At 34.2% G+C, this 13,961-nt stretch overlaps 1 protein-coding gene and 1 long non-coding RNA gene across 3 annotated transcripts in view; one reads left to right on the plus strand and one right to left on the minus strand.

Moving 5' to 3' along the window:
• The window catches only part of LOC126853097 (uncharacterized), a 33,189-nt gene that overhangs the window by 1,459 nt on the left and 17,769 nt on the right, over window positions 1-13,961 (minus strand). The gene's annotated exons all lie outside the window — the stretch shown is intronic.
• LOC126853138 (uncharacterized) lies at window positions 961-1,801 on the plus strand. Its single transcript, XR_007687917.1, has 3 exons — window positions 961-1,106; window positions 1,293-1,376; window positions 1,462-1,801. It is a non-coding gene; the product is annotated as an uncharacterized LOC126853138 (long non-coding RNA).

Here is a 13,961-nt window from a genome sequence, read left to right on the forward strand (position 1 = left end):
TTAATTATGAATAAACTCGATTCATCAGCATATCAATTGTGATACGAGCGATGATGAGTGTCTCTCTCCTTTTATATCTGAGCACTATAAATTAGACCAATGTCACTGCTATGTCACATTTTCAATGTTGCACGTGAGTCAATTAATCGGCTCTACATCTTGGGAAATCATGTGCCGTGCACGCCGAGTATTTTAGTTAGTTACGTAATGTTCACCTAATTACACGCTCGCATAATTTTCTTCATTCGAGAACAGACAGACACATAAAATAATTTTTATTATATAATATTCACTCCAGATAATAAAGTAAATGTAATAGATTGTATTAATTTCAAAAAATACGAATTTAATTTCCAACGACTATAAACGAGTTATTTTAACTAATAAGCGTTTTATTTTCTCATTTTTTTAAATATTCCAAGACAAAATCTAAAACAAAATAACTGAGAACTAAATTATACAATCGAGATAAGGCAACGATTACAAAATATAATTATATAACCCAAGATATATAACGTAAATAGTTTTTCAATTTACTAAGCGAATTAAAAATTTATAAAGCCCGTTCTTGCGCCTCAATTTCCAAGAAATACAAAGCTAAAAAAGAGTGTCTCAAAAGTATGAGTTGATTTGGCTCCTGTAATCTCTGCGAGCGCCTCGTAATAAGTAACGATATGCGGGTGCGGATAAGACGTCGCGCGTGTATTACCAGGCGCTGTAATTACCGTACACGACCGCAATCGAGGTGGTTGAGCAACGAGGAAACGAGGAACGATCTCTCTCTCCACCTGGATTGCCGTCTCCGCAGCCGCTGCTTGGCAACCAGAACCCACTCGCGGCTACGAGGCGATACCGGTCGCCACGCCGTGAACCAGAGACCTTTCACGTTCCCTTCGCGTCGGTTCTGTTATCTAACGATGTATACGAGCGCGCTATGTGCGGTCAGTCGCTGTATACGGCGCAGATTGGAACGATTAATAAGTATGTACGATCAAAGGATTCGCTGCAGCATTTCTAATCCGCTGCAAGTTTTGTGTGCAAAAAATTGTCCTAATATATGAATTACATATTAAAATGGTGGAAAATAATTATAAGAGAAATTATTGGTAAAAAGTTTTGATCGATTACAAACTCCTAAAAAATATTTTTGCATATTATACCATTTTAGATTTATTGTTAAAAAATTGAGATTATGTATCATAAAAAAAAAAAATTACAGTTAAAATTTCAACACGTAGTATAAAATTTCAGGCTAGGTGAAAAAATAAATTTTTTATATATTACATTCACAGCATTTCACAGCAAAAGGAGAGGAGAGAAAATTTATCGTAAATCCAATAATATTTCAAAATATTTCTTTAAATTTTAATTTCAAAGTAATTACATCTAATCTTATTTCAATTCCAAAAAAAAAAAAAAAAAACGGACTAAAAATAACTCGATATAAAATGTCATTCTTAGACTCTGCTGGATCCTGCAATCTATTCCGGATTAACGGAACATTCGGCAAAAAAGTACTAAAGCGTCAAAGGAGAATATAATTCTGGAAGATTATTTCGCGAGACGATGAGATTTTTCGGTACAATAATCTCCCGCACACCCACGGAGCTGGGGCAATGGGGCCTATATAACATAATTACAATGTACCGTAAGCCAGACGACCAAAGCCTTCACGCATGGTAGACCGAAGCGCATACAGGACGTGGAGAACGGGTCTCGCGTATGTATCGATTTGTGGTTCTCTACGAAGCGTCAATATTTCTCCCATCGAGCATCCCACGAGTCGTTCTTTGAAATCAGAACCTGGATTTATGTAGTTAAATGTAAACTATAATTTAATGTGTATATAAAATAAAAGAAGATACAAATAATATATTTTTAATTTAAACTCTTATTTATTTTAAATTTTTCCTTCAAATTTATTATTATTTAATGACGAAGAAAGGCTCTCATAATTTGAAGGATTTTCCAAAATTAATTTAATAATAAAAGGGGATACAAAAAAGTCTACTTTACACATTTGTATGCAATTTTTAAATATTCTCAATATCTATCTTCATCTCGACCTATAGAACTTTATCTAATATAACGAGATTTTTACTCTTTTTCAGAGATTTTATCTGAGTATCTTTCCTTGCCTTAATCAACTCAGCCGCTCGGAGAGGTCTAATTAATCATTTGTCCGACGCAACTTTGATAGATTCGCACGAACACAAGCACAAATTTATGCGAATACGTATTCAAGCTTTAGCCGGGTAATATTTCCGTTATCGCGTGTACACGAGAGCCCGAGGTTAAGCCTTTCACGAAGGAGTAATATCCCAGAACGGCTTTTACAGACAAACTCGATTCAGCCGGTTAAGTCTTTATTCATTCTTTTACGTAGTCGTATTTCCCTTCAACAATTTTATAATTAATTTCTATTATCATGTAAGAGAAAATTATAGTTTCTCTGCGATTCGTTCAATTTATCCGTCAATCTGTAAGACACATATCTCTCATTGTATCAAATTTATTTATCGCAAATTTATTTATCTCAGTCTCGTTTTATCGCCAAGATTCCATTTGATTTTTGAAAAGGCAAAATTGTCTCCTAATGTTAAACGCGAGCGATGATAATAAAATCACTTGGCGATAACGGAGAGAATGACTACTCGCCGGTGTGTGACCGGTCCTACCACTCGCTTATCTGTTACTACTATTCGCGATTACGAAATCCTGCGTTCGCACACTCGCCGACAATCGACGAGTAATTTCGAATTCGTAACGACGAACAGCCGTCCGGCGCGATGAAATCAATGACCGGCATGCGGGATAACTGTTTTTCGAACCGAGCGACTCAAACTCCCTTCGCCATCGGCGACGAATGTCCACGATCTATAATTTGCGGAAGAAAACCTCGGTCGCGAGTAATGCCCGATTTCTTCACTCCAAGTCCGATAAAGTGTTATTACATACATAGTTAGAGATTACTGTTATGATTTTTTAGCGACCGAACGAACATGGCGCTTGTATACATCGTTATGTAGTTTATGTTGTTATCTACACGTAGTTTGAGAGAGATTATTATTACAATTCTTATAGAGGGAAATATGTGCAATCTTGTAATATCTCTCTCCCTTTAATTTAAAATTTAAAATTATTTTACAAAAAAATACAATTATTTTCATTTTTCAAATGCGTTATTAAAATTTATTTGACAAAAAAAAATCTTTGCTATTTGAAAATTTTGTTATTTTTATAATTTTTTTTTAGTCATGAAAATTTATAATCAAAATTTATAAGTTAAATATTATTACATATAGTTAAAAATTATTGTAATAATTTTTCATAGAAAAATATTGATTTCGATAAGGAGATAGAATTCGATATATTTGGTCTCCTTGATATTGAAATCTAAAATTATTTTATCAGAAATATACAATTTTTTGTCTACTCATACATCTAATTAAAACTTGATTAAGAAAGAAAAAATCTTTTCCTCTCTCTAAATTGTCTTGCCTCCTTGATTTTAATCATCGATTAAATTTATAATTTAATGAATATCTTAATATTTTTGTTAAAGAAAAATTTTGATAAACTATTCCCAAAATATTAGCAATAATTTTGAATTCTAATTCAGTGGGACAATCTCTATTAAAGCTATCGATAATCCACCGATATTCGATTTAAGATCGCACCTATCGAACGTCCGATGCAGTCAGAGCACTTTAAATCCGAGAGTATCACAAGCACGTAACACATCGCACCGTTTCAAAGGTTTCCCCTAAATAGTACACTGGCTGTCAAACGTTCAAGGCTAATCTTGAAATAAGATATAACGCGAAACGCTCGGTACGACGATCGCGGCGCGACTGAATGCCTCACCGCAACGATCCGCGACTTTCACTTCGATAATCGAGAGGCCCCTTCTTCCCGTCACGTTTATACGTGCGATGCACCCACGCTCTCGCATCTCGATCGCAACATAATGCTCACTCGATCGACGTCGAGCTTCCTCGTGTGAATCCATTGTGGAATATGTTTCGATTTTTCTATACTTGTGTATGAAAATAAATAAATAATTAAAATAATTGCTCTAAAAATAAATCGGCAAAAAATATCACTTGTTTTAGATTCGAAAAATAAAATATAATTATTAAGAATGTAATATATTTGTTAAAAATATAATTTAAAATATAATTTAATTTCATAAAATTAATTTATTAATATTGCTATTATATTAAATATATAGCTTTATTTTGATCATCAAGTCACTTGAAAACGATATCAAAATCTAACGTGATGCGTCACATACTTTATTCAAAAATGTAGCATTGCCATGGGGGAAGAGATTAAAAATAAGTAAAATCTTGACCTAGTGAGTTAGTACATTGTAAAAGATGATATCTGTCCGAGTTATTTCTCGCAAGTCACATTGTACGCATGCAAATCTCCCTTTCTATGTTAATCAGGTTAACAGGCTTTCATCTTGACGGCGTTCGATATGCCATGATTAGCCGCGGGGGCGAAACGCGGGAGAGGTGCGGGTAATAAAATACGCGTACCTCTCCGCACCGGACGCGCAAATCGCATCCGACGCACTCAACGATCTTATCCAATGTTCGCGGCAGTTTCTACGATAATGCGTACCGGAGGCTAAATCGTGCGCCGCGTGTGAGAAAGGTCACGCATCACTGGGTTACCGAGTCAAAAAAAGAAAAATAAAGTTTACTCTCGATTGTGTTGATTTACTGTCGACCGCAGTCGAATTTCCCATGCGGAATTATAAGCAAAAATCTGTTATGCAAGCTGAACGAGCCGGAAAAAAGAACACGTGTAAATATTATAGATTCGCATGCTAGATTTTGTCAATAAACTTTTCATCTTGAAAGTACGTGTATTATTCAATATATTTTTTCTTAAATTTTGCAATATTTTTATAATTTTTTAAATATTGAAATTTATAACCAAAATAAAATAAATATTGTTATATGTAATTAAATATTATTGTTATAATTTCTCGTAGAAATTTTTATAGAAAAATAAATTAAATGTGAGACATAAAATATCGTCATGCGAAAGAAGATCGGGTACTTCACCGAGCGCATTTCTGTGAAAAAAGAGTCAGACTCATTTCGACCACGTAGATCGCATGTATGAAGATCTTTATCGACGTTGCTCTCGTTATACGAGATGTGTTTTCTGTAGTTTCTCGATTCAGCTAAATGATAAAAATTGAATTTCCAGGCAGATTCGTTTCCGCAGCGAATAACTATTAAGTGCGTGTGCTTAAAAACAAACGAAAGCGACCGACCGATTTCTTACGTAAGCAATCCTTTCTTTTTCTTTTACGCACTTCTGCCATTCTTCGCACGCACATCCGTCCAAGAGATATATATTACATTGATCCCTCGTCAATTTTGTACGCATCGATTTCATGTTCAAAACTAACAATCCGTTTGATCCGGTGGACAATAAGATTTCAAAATAATATTGTGTGACTAATAATCTTGATCCCGTAATATATAAATTGCCAGATTTTGCAAATTGTCCTCTCTACTAATTTTGAAATTTCGATTTCGCCCTAGCAAAAATTTGATTAAGCTTTCACAACTTTAATTAAGCTTCTTTCACAACCTTATAACCATCAATATTAAATATCCTATTGCAAAAGACACAAAATAAAAATTTCATTAAAAACATTTTTGATTATATTTTTAGATGAGAAATAAAATTTTATTATTTATTTCCAAACTTAATATTCATAATTCGCGAAAGACAAATGCTTTCCATCTCTGTTTGCTTATAATGTGGAGATATCAACGTCTATTTCTTTTCGATACAAAGAGATATCCTCTTTAAATTATTCAAATCAAGTTCGATATTATTTTTTTATACGTTTTATATTATTGCTAATGTGAATTCAGAATGCAAAAATCCTGTTTTCTAATTAAGGAATAGGTAATGAATCCCGTGCGATCAAAGATAGCTGTAATAATTAATAATTTATAATTCATAAACAACAATAATTGTTCGCTGCGCCGACATTAATGACGTTTTCTGTTGCGTTTCCGCTCCGGCAATTTCATTAGAACTCTCATCGCGTCTCTTCCATTGTGCGCCGCGATTTCTTTCTCACTGTTGGGTGTCTATTTCTACATCGTCAACAAAATGTCGCGTTAATTAACAATGGCGTTTAATGAAAAATTATTAGTTTTACCAACGTGTTTGGTATTACTCGAAACAATATAGAGCAAGGAGAGAAAATTTCTTTATATTAAACCTTTTCTTATATACAATAGCGCGTTTTAAATATTAAGCAAATAATTTAGATTACTTAATAAATAAATAAATTAATAAAGATTACTTAATAACTGACAATGAAATATATACATACATATTTAATAGTTTAAAGAAAAAGGATATTAAAAATAATTTCATAAAAATATAATAAAAATTAATAAAATGAGCAATAAAGGGACTCGCCTCGAAAATAAAACATATATCGAAAGTGGACAAACGTGGTTGCGAGAATCATTCTTTAATTTCGACGGTGCGCAATTAATTTTGAGAGCGCAATAATTTCTCTCCATCAGTTACATGCTTCGTATTTATTACCGTGCCGTTATTAGCGCGTTATCAGAATTTATTCCCGTCCCAACACATAATCGAACTGCGACAGATTACGACGACAGTTGTGTGTATGTGTGCGCTTCTGTAATCCATTCCCTAACTTTCTACAGGTGTACAGTTATTTCGGGATGAGAGGTGAAGGTCCTTACCGCGTCCCCCCCCCCATCCCTCTTCCCGTGGAAAGAAAAAAAAGGATTTATCAGTATTTTTTTTTTAATTAACAATTATATATTCAGAGAATTTACTTGATTTTACTCATCATGGCATAAAGTTATGCTATTCACTTAATTTTGTACAAATTTTAATTTAACAAAATTTTGAGACTTATTTGCAACATATGTGACTTTAATTAATGATTGGGAAATTGTGACATTTTTTTAAAAGGAAGGATTGATTCAAAGAGAAGACCGAGATTACTCTTATTTTACCGAGCAACTAAACTTATATTTATTTCCGGATTACTGCATCGCAAAATACATAATTTCCGAGTTACGTGATTAAAATGCAATCTCGTCGTAAAGTAAATTAATCCCGCAAAGAACTAATCCCGAATCTGTAAAACCGCTTCCATGCCACGCGAAGCCGTATTTTGCTCGGCGTTTAATTCGCGTTTTTACGAGACTAATTCATAATAATTACAAAGCTAATTATGGAACCGCGTGAACCTACATAGGGCGTTTTTTTACCAGGTGTCTCGGAAAGCGGCGCGCGTCGCTCGTCGACTATTAAAATTAGAAAAAGAGAAAAAAGAAAAGAGAAAGAGAAAAGAAAAGAACTGAAACACGTGTGTGACTATGTATTGTGTTCGTTCTCTTAAAGTTACGACCTAACCCGACGTGTCAAACGAATCGGCGAAGGTTCTCCGGTCGACTCGAGGAAACCGGTATTAGATTCAATGAGAACTGGCTCGTCCGGAGAATATGATGTCATTTTCGTTGAGCGAGCTTGTATGATTCTCAGCGTCAGTATAAAAAAAAATAACAATACGCGAGATGAATAATAAACGCGATAATTATGATGTTGCAAGGCAATTGCTTAGCTCCGATTTTTCCTGCATTTTCCCTTGACACTTTTCTCTAAACAAGGATAATATAATTCTTTTAGGTCTCATAGCATTTGAACTCTAAAAGTATTTTTCTAAATAACTATTTTTAATTCATCTGAGATTTTATAAAAATAAAGATCAAAGATAAAAATCAATATCGTATCTGTATATAAGAATAAATAAAATAAAATCTATATACATAAGCTAATCTTATGTAATAGGACGTTTTTAGAAAGAGATAACACACTCTGACGCTTATGTTTGAAAAATAGTTTGCTCGAAAAAAGATTAAATGTCACGTACCGCGTTTTTTTGCAACGTTGCAGTTACACTTTTGCGCGGATGCACATATTGCGCTGGTTATTATCTCTCTTGTGCAAACTAAGCGGAATTAAATTAAAGCAAATTTCACTTTACATGTTTGACATTTCTATAAATTGGGACGCATTACATAAGTTATATTAAATTGCGACTTTTAATATTTTTTTATACAAATATTTAAAAACTCATGTCAGAAAGACGTTTTTAACTAATTAAATTTATAACAAAATTGGAAAATATATAATTACACATTTAAAATCTTTTATATGTCAATTGTAAAATAAAAAAAAAAAAACAAACTAAATGTGATAAATAAATCAACTTAATTTACTCGCACAAAGTAAGAAAGAGAATTGTCCTCTTCGTAATAATAACCACAGTTGTGTGTAACAATCGTCAGCGAAAGGTTAACGATCATTATCGAAGTTAGTAGAGTGTCACGTGCTTTGTCAGAGAGAAGGAGATTCGGGGAGCCGTCCCGGATTCCGGTCTTTCCTGGCTTTACGGCAAACAAAGAGGATAAGTTTACCGAACGCACCCGAGAGACAATGCCTCCTCCGTCTGTCAGTTTTGCTCCCTGGAGGCGGCCTGCTGTGCGTGCACGCTACACCGAGCAGAAACTCCGGTCTACGTTACATAAGAGAAAAATTGTAGGCTGCAGAGAAGTACTTCCCGCCTTATGAAGCTGGATCGCCGCGCGTTAAATTTGACGGATTTAATTATAGTTGCAATTGAATTTTTCTCTCTCCCTTCCAAAACGACAAGTTCAAGTATATTTTATATATATTCGTGATATGCGAATTATGTGATATTATAAATTATTGAAATAAAAGAAAAAATATCGAGCTTATAAATGACTGCGTACTTATTAGTCTGAAATTGAATATAGACAAATGCGCTGTCATTTTATGCTTGTCAAGTAAGGGGACATCTTTAACAAGTAGGAAATGTTTTTTCTTTTTTTGTTAAAAAATGAGAAATATTATGTATCGCGAGTTTGCGTGACGGTGACGCGACGAATCGCAAATTAGTGGAACTTCCTCTGCGACCCCGATATTAAGCACGATTCGGTTTTACTTGGTAGCCTCGTAAAATCGTTACCCGTACATGTAATATGAGACGTGTATTTTCCAGAACAAAAGAAAGAGGTACGCGAAGAATCGCAGATCGCTCTCACCCGCGTTGGGATTCGTATTTTTCCTTTCGCGTGTCAATCGATTCTACGATCATTCTCTTTCAAACTTTGCATTTGCTTTATTTCTTCTCGATCAATCGTTCTTTTTGAGAAAATATTCGCCCGGATTGTGATTTCAACAAAATTGTAAAATTCTAATAAAACGCGGTGATAAATCGCTTATAACAATCGTGAGATTAAGCGAATAAAAGCCGTGTGTTTTTCTCTCGATACTATTTCTCGATATTATTGTTTCCGTGTATTTTGCGTAATCTCCTTTCACGTCTTCATCAGATTGTTGAAAAATATTTGTGAACGGCAAAACATTCGAGAGCGTTTAATTGTGCACGATTTTCTAATTATTTACGCTTTTATGATTCCGCGAATTATGTTTGGTAATTTTCACAGATTGAACTTCATCCCCTTCATTAAATGCATTTAATAACTCAAATAACGAAAATCACAAAAAAATCATAAAAACATGATTGAAGATTATATAATACGTTGTTAAAAAAATTTTACAACCATTAATACTCTTTAAATATTTCATAATATGTATTTATCATATGATCGCATATAAAAATCTCGCACACGCATTTACTGTCTCTTTTATCTGTCCTTTTTCCATTAATGTTATCCATTTAATCTTTATGTTCGTCCATATCGAGATGTGCATTCGACATCGCAGATGTTTTCACCGCATTTTTTTCTAAAGTACAATCTCGCATCGCATGACGATTGCAACGAGACAAGCAAACGACCTGCCACGATCACAGGAACACGATCCTGCCACAGCGGCACAACTTTCCATCCTTTCTTTTCTGAATCCTCGTGATTTAATGCGGCCTCGATTTACGATACAACAATGGCGCGGCGCGCAATGAAAATGCATTTATAATTTTCCCCTTGCGGGAACAAGTCCGATAAGCTGGATGACAAATGGCGTTTCTCTAAGTGCCCGTCCATCATCTCTCAGCTGTGTATTAATTCAGCTGCAGGTTTCCGGCGTGTAAGAATATCGGTGCGAGCAAGCAATAATAAATTATCTTCCGCGTCCACGAAATAGATATTTAGAAAATAAATGACGGTATCTCTCTCTCTCTCTCTCTCTCTCTTTCTTTCTCATTGATATTGATAAATGTTTCACGTGCATCGTTCCAAGTTATACATTGCCCATATATCGATTCTCATCAGCACATGTCAATTTTTTTGAAGAATAAAAAAACTATATACATATTCCGTAATCGATCGAAATCGGCATTGGGCAATTTTAAAATGAGTCTTTTACAAAATAGACGTAACATTGCAATGTTACAATAAATTTTTATTATATATATATATATATATATATATATATATATATATATATATATATGGCTTAGAAACTTTTTAATAAAAGAAAGATTACGTAGGAGGAAAATTTATGTAATAATAAGCTATATTTTTATGTTATTGCATATATAAATTATATGTTATGTATTTTAAAAAAAGACTCTTTTAAGCAACGCGACATTGATATATTTATTAAGGACTTCATTTTTGTTATGTCATCCTGATTCATCATATTATCCTCTCGTAGTAAATTTATAATTTCTCACCGAAAGCAATTTCTGTGTCGATTTCATTTCTTTTCTGATGGAGGATGTTGAAAGAACACAACTTCCTTTTGATTTTTTACAACGGGGTGATCGCACGTGCCACGCGAATTATCGAGATTTCGCAGCAACATAGAGCGTTGATTGTTATATCATCAACTTGGCGAAGCCAAGGACGCAGACCGTCGAGCGTTATGGAGGTCGCGAGTCGTCATCCTCCGATTCGTTACGACACTTTTTTTTCCTTCTTATCCTTCTATAAGCCAAGATCCTTTTATTCGCTCTTATAAAGCCAATTTTTAAATCGCACAGGTAATCTGTTAGTTATTGTTGCATATAAGTGGATTTGGAAAGCCGGTGTTTCGTAAAAGATCTTCATAAGCGACAATTTTCGACATATTAAAGCAATTCTTAATTCTTTTTTTAAATTATGCGTTATATTTTAATTTTATGACTAATTTTTTATGAAAAAAAAAAATTACTAAAAAATAACATTATTGTATATATTTTAACATAAAATGTAATAAAAATAATTATTACAGCTATATAAAAATATAAAAAGTAATATATTAATAATAAAATATATTAATGATAAGAGTATTTCTGCCCTCTAAAAAAATCTTTGTCGGCTTCAAATTTCCATAATCTTCCTAGAATTATAATTATCAAGAATGTAACGACTTATATTTCACTTTAATTCTCATCGAAAATGTCTGAAGGGCGTTAACCTCGACATTTCACGCGCGAATAACCAATGAAAAGTTTAACGTGTTTCCTTGAAAAATTTCCCTCGTCATGTTCTGTTTCGAATATAGCATATACTATTTTGCAAATGTCACAGTTCCGTCAACTAAAATTTCTAATACACGCTTGTAATGATCGATCGCATTCTGCAGACGCGGGGGAAGCTTTTATAAAGTGTTTTCGATCAATCAACAAGTATTTATTAACGCGTACGACGCGTATAATTTTTTAATGATCATCCTTCGCGCCACAGTGATTTTACTCGTGTCCTTTCTCTTTCCCGTTTTGTAAGCCCCTTCAGAGAGCAGAATGATACGAATTCAATTGCGTCTAATGAAAATTGAATGCCGACAGAAATTCCTATTGCACGTTTTTCCGCATCTAACGGATTCGTCCATGACGGCATTAATTGAAGGAAAACCGATATTTATGTCAGTTATGCAAGGCACGCGCTGCTTGATTGTCACGTTTGTACATGTGTTGGACATGTGTTTTTGTTTAAAAATCGATAAATTAATTTCGAAATATAAATTTTTTTTTATATTTCCTTGCCGCGATATACCGTGGCTCAGAAAAACATCAGAGATTTTATCCAATATGTCATCGTTGTAAATATTTTTATAAAAAAGATAGACGAAGATAAAGTGAGAGAGACATTTTATTACCGCATACTAATGGCGTAATAAGAACGTGCTCATACATAAATTAATTTCAAAAATTATATCTATAATCATCCTTGTAATATAATAACAAAAAGTATACAAAAAATGACGAGATCTTCGGTTTCCACAATGATATACGAGATAATAAATCACGCGAGCGTAAAATGACTTCCACTTCCCAGAGGTGTCGTTAATCTCGTCGACGAATATTAGCTACGACCTACAACGCGTATCGCGACCAAGTACAGGCAACATCTACTTCGCGGATGGTTCAACGTACCTCAAGGTGAGATTAATTGAAAGCAGAGACAAACACCTCGCATCGCTTCGCAACGTTGCTGGAAGAAGAAGCAACGACGCTACTTTTGTAAAGGAAGTCGTTTGCGGTTGAACAAATCGAATCTTGAAGACAACCCACCTTAGAGACTTCAGCGGGATTTTAAAGAAGGTTCAAAGAGTATAACATACGCGTGAAGAAGATCGGAAGAAAGGAAGAGACAGAGAGAAAAGCCGCCGCGTGTCTCTGTGTGGTACCGTTCGACCAAAAGTCAAGCTAGCTATCGCTTCAGATAGAATCCTAATGATCATAAATATCTCTTACATCCCAACTTTAATCCCTCGCAAATAAATTCCTATAAACACTGCTCTTATTTATTATTTCGTTTTTATACCATAAAAATGTGATGGAAGCAACGCGTTATCAATAATCTTAATTAATTCTTTTGATTAATCGGAAAATTAATATCGTATGCATATGATTATAAGAACTGTAAAATTTGGGGAACAATAGCTATTATTTTGCTTGTTTCTTTAAAAAAATATCTCTTGTGAATCTCCGCGTTCGGTCACGGTTGCAAGGTAAAGTTTCCCACGTTAACGAACTGTCGCCAAAGTTCTAGTTGGCTGGGTCGGTGAATTATAATAAATTTAACAGGTTACTTCGTAGCGTGCAATTTCTTGATTTAAGCAAATGACTGATATTAGTGAAGACGATAGCGCGGTTGTCTGACAGCATAAGAAAATTCTATAACATCATGATGCGCGAGAGTTAACCGTTTGAGTAAACACACACAAGGCGTAAGATTTTTAATTTTATAAATATTCATTTATATTTAAGATATAATATTTTTAAAAAATATAATTTATTTTTCAATATTACTGTGTCATATTAAATTAAATGATTATTCACTCAAGAATAGCACGAACGTGTATTATCTGATTGATTTGCAATCTGATCGTCAAATTCGTATTCGGCGATGATCTTGTATCATCACGGTCTCTGTTAAATTAATGTGCGCGCAAACATGATTTTGAGCTCATCAAGGTAAGCAAGTCTACGGCAACAAATCGTTTACGACGTGTGGAGCTTTACTAATTTTGTACGTTGTCTTACAGTATAGACGCGAAAATTGCAAAACCGAGTGTACACGATGGCTGGTCAGTTATCGCGCGAAGGAAGCGACGCATATGATTATCCACTACGTTTATTGGGTCAAGTCAAATATTAATAATGTATAGACAGATTTTCTACTAAGGCTTCATGCGGACTTTCACCATTGCGCCTCGCGCAAAGGATGAAGCTGCTTACGCATTCTATGATTAATTATTTTTCTACTCTCTCGCGGAAAGAATCAATAATAATAATAATCCAGTGGAGAAAAGAAGAATTTTACGTGGCGGGATATCTACATGGAACACTCGAAGTTCTTTTGCAGAGCGCCCTTTGCGCGATCGATGAGAATCGACAAGCTGAACGATGCATATACAGGGCGTCATGTCTCTATCAGATCAACCGTTAATGATAA

The sequence above is a fragment of the Cataglyphis hispanica genome, chromosome 11 (assembly GCF_021464435.1).
Source record: "Cataglyphis hispanica isolate Lineage 1 chromosome 11, ULB_Chis1_1.0, whole genome shotgun sequence".
NCBI lineage: Eukaryota > Metazoa > Arthropoda > Insecta > Hymenoptera > Formicidae > Cataglyphis > Cataglyphis hispanica.